At 47.6% G+C, this 7,247-nt stretch overlaps 1 protein-coding gene across 5 annotated transcripts in view; it reads right to left on the bottom strand.

Moving 5' to 3' along the window:
• The window catches only part of POC1A (POC1 centriolar protein A), a 101,148-nt gene that overhangs the window by 79,983 nt on the left and 13,918 nt on the right, over positions 1-7,247 (bottom strand). The window contains exon 1 of one of the 5 annotated variants that reach the window (XM_010851758.1): positions 1,416-1,727. The exons of the other annotated variants lie outside the window; for them this stretch is intronic. The gene's annotated coding sequence lies outside the window, so the exon portion shown is untranslated. Of the gene's footprint in view, positions 1-1,415; positions 1,728-7,247 lie in introns of those variants that run through there. 5 annotated transcript variants of the gene reach the window in all.

Below are 7,247 nucleotides of genomic sequence, written 5' to 3'. Positions count from 1 at the left end.
GGGGGGTGAGGGGTGGGGAGGGGGGAAGAGTTGGCATGTGGAAGAATGAGTCTCTTCTTTGGACTTGAAAGGTCTGGGGCCAGACACAAGAAATAGATACATTTTAACCTTAAGAAGAAAATGGCAACCACTCCAGTACTCTTGCCTGGAGAATCCCATGGACAGAGGAGCCTGGTAGATTACAGTTCATCCAGTTGCAAAGAGTCCACAGGACTGATCGACTTCACTTTTCACTTTCACTTTTTTTTAACCCTAACTTCACTGTGATTTGGCTTAAAATTGGTTCCTGTATGTTAGAAGGGGCTTCCTATGTTAGAAATGTTCAGGCTCACTTAAGTTATACACTATGAAATTTTCCTTAAAACATGTATAGTATCACTTACACACATCCCAAAATTGTTCAGCACTGTTCAAATGACAGTTTTCAAGCTTTTCCATCAACATCTGCATCTTACTCAGCTATTCTCTTGCCTACTGGCCAAATACTTAAAATGAAAACACTAAGGAGGAAACAAATACACAAAACCATATCTATTACACAGACAGATTCATTCGTTCTTGTTGTTGGTGGTGGTTTGGGTTTTATTTTTGTCCGTTGTAGTTAGAGAACACCTCTGGTCTACAAGAGTTCATAATCTACAAAACTGCATTTATAAAATCCTTCGGTAAAATGATTTTTAAATGTCAGGCTTGCTCGAAGTGAGAGGCAGTGGAAGATTTTACTCATCCTCTCTGGTCTTTCCAGCTCCCACTGTCTGCGATTCTCACACCTCAGGGAGGAGGAACTGAGGATGCCCCACTAGCTCTTGCTCATTTACTCACCATAAAAATGCAGAGGTCAACTCTGACAAAACCACAGACAACCTAGGACCCACCACAAGCACCACAACCTAGACACCACAAGCACAGTCTCCATAAACCAAGATTGGCGGCTCCACGTTCCATGTTCTGGTGGAGCAGACTGAACCCCGTTTCTGACTGGGAACTCCATGGGAGCAGGGGATGCTCAGTGTTGGAAGAGCTTTAATGTTGTTGGGTGATCTCCATGTTGAGGAGGCTCAGGGAGACCTTCTTTTCCAAGCCCCCCTATGGCAGACATGTCTCTGTCCTGGTACACAGCCCCCACACAGGGCCCCCTGCAAGGGCCTTCCATCCTTGCATCATCACTCCCAGACTCCCTGCCACAAGGGACATGTGGCCCTCCTAGGGTTGGGGTGAACCAAGATGGCGCTCTGGTAGCAGGTCTCCCTCTTGTGGGAGTGACCCCTGCAGGATGACCCTCCCTAGGAAGACCCACTGCAATTCAGGGGAACCCACTGTGAAACTGGCATGCCCCTGCAGGTCAGCCTTCTCATAGGGGAGGCCCACCCCAAAGTGGGGAGAGGTTCCATGGAGTCCCCACCCTTCAACCTCACCTAGCTCTGCTCAGCCATCCAGCAGCAGTGGCCACTCGGTATGCACACAGCTTTGGCCTGCCCTTGCATGTTGCAAACAGTGGGTAGCATGACTAGTCACCACGGCAATTCCTGGGATGATAAGGTCAGTGGACCCAGGGGACTCTGGGGCCAGTTTTCAGAAAGACAGAGCTGGACAGTAGCCACATTCCTCACCATCCACTCAAGCCAGACAGGGATGCCTCTGAGTACTTCTACCCACACCCCATAAGTATGACAAGCATGAAGCATGACCTGTCTCCCATAGCCTCAAGAAACGCCACGAGAGATGCTAGACCTCCATTTCACATTGTCCAGGGAGAGGGGAATGGGCAGGCAGCCCAACTATGTGGAGAGGGAATTCCATAAAACTGAGGCTAAACCCCCAGCCCTGGCTCTGCACACATGAGCTGGGAGAGGGAGGCAGACATTCACAAAAGGTATTAATTCAATTTGAACCATTTCCACTAGAGAAAGCTTTCCAGTAGACAATTTGAACAGGGCTTCAGAGCAGTGGTTCTCGGCCCTGGCTGCTGTTCAGAACCTCTGCAAGTGGGGTCAGGCACCGGTGTTTTTTGAAAGCTCTCCAGGTGAGTCTAGTGGGCAGCCACAGCTGAGAACTTCCTCTTGAGATGAGTGGAACCAAAAGAACTTTCTGTGATGATGAAAATGTTCTGTATGCACACTGTTCCACAAGGTAGCACTGGTCACACGTGACTGTCAAACACCTGAAATGTGGCTACTGTGCCTAAGGAATTGGATCTTAAATTTTGTTCAATTTTAATGAATTTAAATGTAAGCAGCCATATGTGGCTAGTGGCTACGATATTGGACTGCACAGCCCTAAAATAGGGACTGGCTCAGTGGCCCTGGGGGCACAGTGTCCAGTCCACAGTAGCCAGAGCAATTCATTGTCCCCATGTCCCCCTGCCCAGCTGAGGAGGGTTTGGAGTGCTCAGTTGCCCAGTTGGTTCAACTCGTTGCAACCCCAAGGACTTTTTAGCCAGCCAGGCTCCTCTGTTCATGGAATTTTCCAGGCAAGAATACCGCAGTGGGTTGCCATTTTCTACTTCAGGGGATCTTCCCAACCCAGGGATCGGACCTGCATCTTGTGTCTCCTGCATTGGTAGGCAGATTCTTTACCACTAGCACCACCTGGGAAGCCTGAGGTTTGGAGACACCAACCCAAACCCAGGGGACTTGGGCAAGACGGAAGGATGCCAGGCCACAGCTCCTCAGGTCCCCTCACAGATCTTTGCTGGCTGCCCCCAGAGCACCCAGGGTGGGAACACAGGGCTAGATACCCAAGAAATTAGGATAATCACAGCCCTGAACTGTGGTGTGGTATAGCACCAGCAATAAAATAACTGACAATTTTCATTTACCAAGGAGTACAGCAAAAATAAGACTGGGAGCTGACTGTGGCTCAGATCATGAACTCCTTAAGGGAAAATTCAGACTTAAACTGAAGAAAGTAGGGAAAACCATTAGACCATTCAGGTATGACCTAAATCAAATCCCTTACAATTACACAGTGGAAGTGACAAATAGATTCAAGGGCTTAGATCTGATAGACAGAGTGCCTGAAGAACTCTGGACGGAGGTTTGTGACATTGTACAGGAGGCAGTGATCAAAGCCATTCCCAAGAAAAAGAAATGCAAAAAGGCAAAACAGCTGAGAAAAGAAGAGAAGCTAAAGGCAAAGGAGAAAAGGAAAGATATACCCATTTGAATGCAGAATGCCAAAGAATAGCAAGGAGAGATGAGAAAGGCTTCTTACGTGAACAATGCAAAGAAATAGAGGAAAACAACAGAATAGGAAAGACTAGAGGTCTCTTCAAGAAAATTAGAGATACCAAGGGAAAATTTCATACAAAGATGGGCACAATAATGGACAGACCTGGTATGGACGTAACAGAAGCAGAAGAGATTAAGACAAGGTGGCAAGAATACACAGAAGAACTATACAAAAAAGATCTTCACAACCCAGATAACCATGATGGTATGATAACTCACCTAGAGCCAGACATCCTGGAGTGTGAAGTCAAGTAACCATCACTACAAACAAGGCTAGTGGAGATGATAGAATTCCAGCTGAGCTATTTCAAATCCTGAAAGATGATGCTGTGAAAGTGCTGCACTCAATCTGTCAGCAAATTTGGAAAACTCAACAGTGGCCACAGGACTGGAAAAGGTCAGTTTTCATTCCAATCCCAAAGAAGAGCAATGCCAAAGAATGTTCAAACTACCGCACAATTGCACTCATCTCACACGCTAGCTAAGTAATGCTCAAAATTCTCCAAGCCAGGCTTCAACAGTACATGAACTGTGAACTTCCAGATGTTCAAGCTGGATTTAGAAAAGGCAGAGGAACCAGAGATCAAATTGCCAACATCCGTTGGATCATTGAAAAAGCAAGAGAGTTCCAAAAAAACATCTTTTTCTGCTTTATTGATTACATGAAAGCCTTTGACTGTGTAGATCACAACAAACTGTGGAAAATTCTTCAAGAGATGCGAATACCAGAAATACTCCTGAGAAATCTGTATGCAGGTCAAGAAGGAACAGTTAGAACTGGATATGGAACAACAGACTGGTTCCAAATTGGGAAAGGAGTATGTCAAGGCTGTGTATTGTCACCCCACTTATTTAACTTATATGCAGAGTACATCATGCAAAATGCCAGGCTGGATGAAGCACAAGCTGGAATCAAGACTGCAGGGAGAAATATCAATAACCTCAGATACACAGATGACACCACCCTTATGGCAGAAAGTAAAGAAGAACTAAAGAGCCTCTCGACAAAAGTGAAAGAGGAGAGTGAAAAAGCTGGCTTAAAACTCGACATTCAAAAAACAAAGATCATGGCATCCAGTCCCATAAATTCATGGCAAATAGATGGGAAAACAATGGAAACAGTGACAGATTTTATTTTCTTGGGCTCCAAAATCACTGCAGATGGTGACTGCAGCCATGAAATTAAAAGATGCTTGCCCCTTCAAAGAAAAGCTATGACCAAGCTAGACAGCATTTTAAAAAGCAGAGACATTACTTTGCTGACAAAGGTCTGCCTAGTCAGAGCTATGATTTTTCCAGTAGTCATGTATGGATGTGAGAGTTGGACCATAAAGAAAGCTGAGTGCTAAAGAGTTGATGCTTTTGAACTATGGTATTGAAGAAGACTCTTGAGAGTCCCTTGAACTGCAAGGAGATCCAACCAGTCAATCCTAAAGGAAATCGGTCCTGAATATCCATTGGAAAAACTGATGCTGAAGCTGAAACTCCAATACTTTGGCCACCCAATGTGAAGAACTGACTCCTTGGAAAATACCCTGATGCTGGGAAAGATTGAGGCCAGGAGAAGGGGACGACAGAGGATGAGATGGTTGGATGGCAGCACCAACTCGATGCACATGAGTCTGAGCAAACTCTGGAGGTTGGTAATGGACAGGGAAGCCTGGTGTGCTGCAGTCCATGGGGTTGCAAAGAGTCAGACACGACTGAGAGACTGAACTGAACTGAAGGAGTACAGCAAGATCCATGTGAAGTTTTAACTACAAGCCCAGGAGCAGTACAGTATTTATACCCATTTTACTGATGGGAAAACTGAGGCACAGAGTTAGTATCAATATGTAGGAAACCAGGATTTGAACCCAAGTCTGTATGCACAGCTTGGACCCTTAATCCTAATGTATACAGGAAGAAGAATAAAAACCCTTAAATAGTTTAGGCCCTGGTGGAAAGAAAAGGGGGCCTCAAGATTTCACCCCCAACAACAGAGATGGGGACTGAAACTGTCCCAAGGTGTCCAATCCCACACTACAAAGTCCTTTGTTGTCTCATATTTTATCTTAAACCATGAATTTTAGCAAATACTCCTTTTTAATATCTTTTAAATATCAAATTATTGTTTTAATGATTGACCAGTTAACTCCAAGTCACGCTGATATTCAGAAATATACTTGTTTACCCCGTGGTTTCATGACCACCACCATCCCACCCTCAGTTTGAGAAGCAGGGCTATAGAACAGTCACTCAGCTGGTCATTAAACGGAGTGAGATTGCCAAGGCCAGGCCTACACGGGGTTTTCCAGAATCTAGGGTGCAGCTGGTTTAAATGCCAGTTCCCAGACCAGCCATAGCGCCAGGTGGAGCGGGGAGCCCATATTTATAATAAACCCTTTGGTGGTTCTTTTTTTTTGGCCACACCCATGGGCATGTAGGATCTTAGTTTTCTGACTGCGCATCAAACCCATGCCCCAGGTACTGGAAGAATGGAGTCTTAACCACAGAACTGCCAGGGAAGTCCTCCCCTCTGGTGATTCTGATGTAGTGGTCCGGGGAACTGATAAACTCTGGGCACCAGGAGGACCTGGACAGCCTGCCCCTGCCTTTGAGGAGCCACTTCTGCTGGCCCCACCCCAGGCATCCCTCATGCCTCCATACCCTTCACTCCTTATATGCTGGAGTTTTCTGTCTATCTCCCCCTAGGCTATGACTACGTGAGAGAGAGGACCACACCCTGCTAATCACAGGAGGGTCCTGGGCACTCAGCCCTGGCTTGGCACAGGGAATAGTCACCGAAATTTTTGGACAACTCACTGCCTGGAACCACTGGGCCTGAGGAACACTAGGAAATCCCTCCCAGGGGTCCCTGTGATGCTGAGGCTCAGAGAAGGGCTTGCTATAGTGGTGGGAGCAGACAGTTCTATTCCACAAGCATCTGTGGAATGCCAGCTGCATGCCCCACTCTGTTCCATGGCCCCTGGGCATTATGGAGGGTCAGGTATATCGCTGCCCCTGCATCCCCTCAGTGGGGGTGGCAGGAGATGAACTAGCCTCTGCTCCAGGGGAATCAGACAGGGAAAGGGCCACCAAGCAGGCTGAGCCCTCTGAAAGTCCTTTTAGGGGTCCTGGCCCAGCACTGAGGGTGTCCCTCTGTTGGCAGGATGGGGAGAAGGCTTCCAGGACAAGGCAGGGGTGGGGATCTGAAAGCCAAGCAGGATGCAGATCCAAGTGCTTCTAGATGGAGGGTCCTGTCAGTTTATCCAGGCCCCTCTCGAGAGCACGTGGAATGGATGCAGGTGTGTGAATGTGTGCAACCTGTGCCTCTGGGTTCTTGCATGTGATTGTGTGTCTGCTGCACTTGCCTGCACGCTTACGGGATAACTTTGACACATGCACCTGTATATCTTGGTTTGGGTTCTTCCAGAAGCTAAGAAAGGATTAAGGCTAATTCATGTGTTTGAGAGAACACCAGTAGGGAGTGTGAGCGTGAGACAGAGGAGGGGGAGCCACGAAGGGTATTATTAAGCAAGTTACTACCTTGGGTGACTGGAGCCTGACGTCGCTAGAGAGCCCAGACCGAGCACAGGACATTCCTCAGGGTCACCTTACCTGGGGTGAGGGCCTATCCACCCACACTTAACAGCCTGGCACCTTCAGTCAGTTCTACACCAGGCCTAGGGGTTTCTGGGACACAGAAAGCCCTCAGCAGGGGTCTCTGGCAGTAAGAGCTCAGGCTTGTGTACCCCAAACGGTAAGTGGGAGGGAGCAGGTAGAGCACCAACAACAGCTGTTACATCACATGCCGATGTACTGGCGTACAAGCTGATGCCCCGTTACATCACATGGACACACGGACTCCAGCGACCCCTCCTTGTGCAAACCTCTGCTGGACCAACAGAAGGTCATCACAACATCAAAGGAGCTCTGGCCTTGCCCTCCTTCCCTTCCCTGAACAGGCTGGCTCAGGATTTGACAAATCATGCTGGGCCTCCAACTTTGGCTGAACAGACCGGGACCTGCTTTGGG

Source organism: Bison bison, unplaced genomic scaffold, assembly GCF_000754665.1.
Source record: "Bison bison bison isolate TAMUID 2011002044 unplaced genomic scaffold, Bison_UMD1.0 scf7180017864304, whole genome shotgun sequence".
NCBI classification, from domain to species: Eukaryota; Metazoa; Chordata; class Mammalia; order Artiodactyla; family Bovidae; genus Bison; species Bison bison.
The sequence above is the reverse complement of the archived record's forward strand: the minus strand, read 5'-3'. Positions and strand labels throughout refer to the sequence as shown.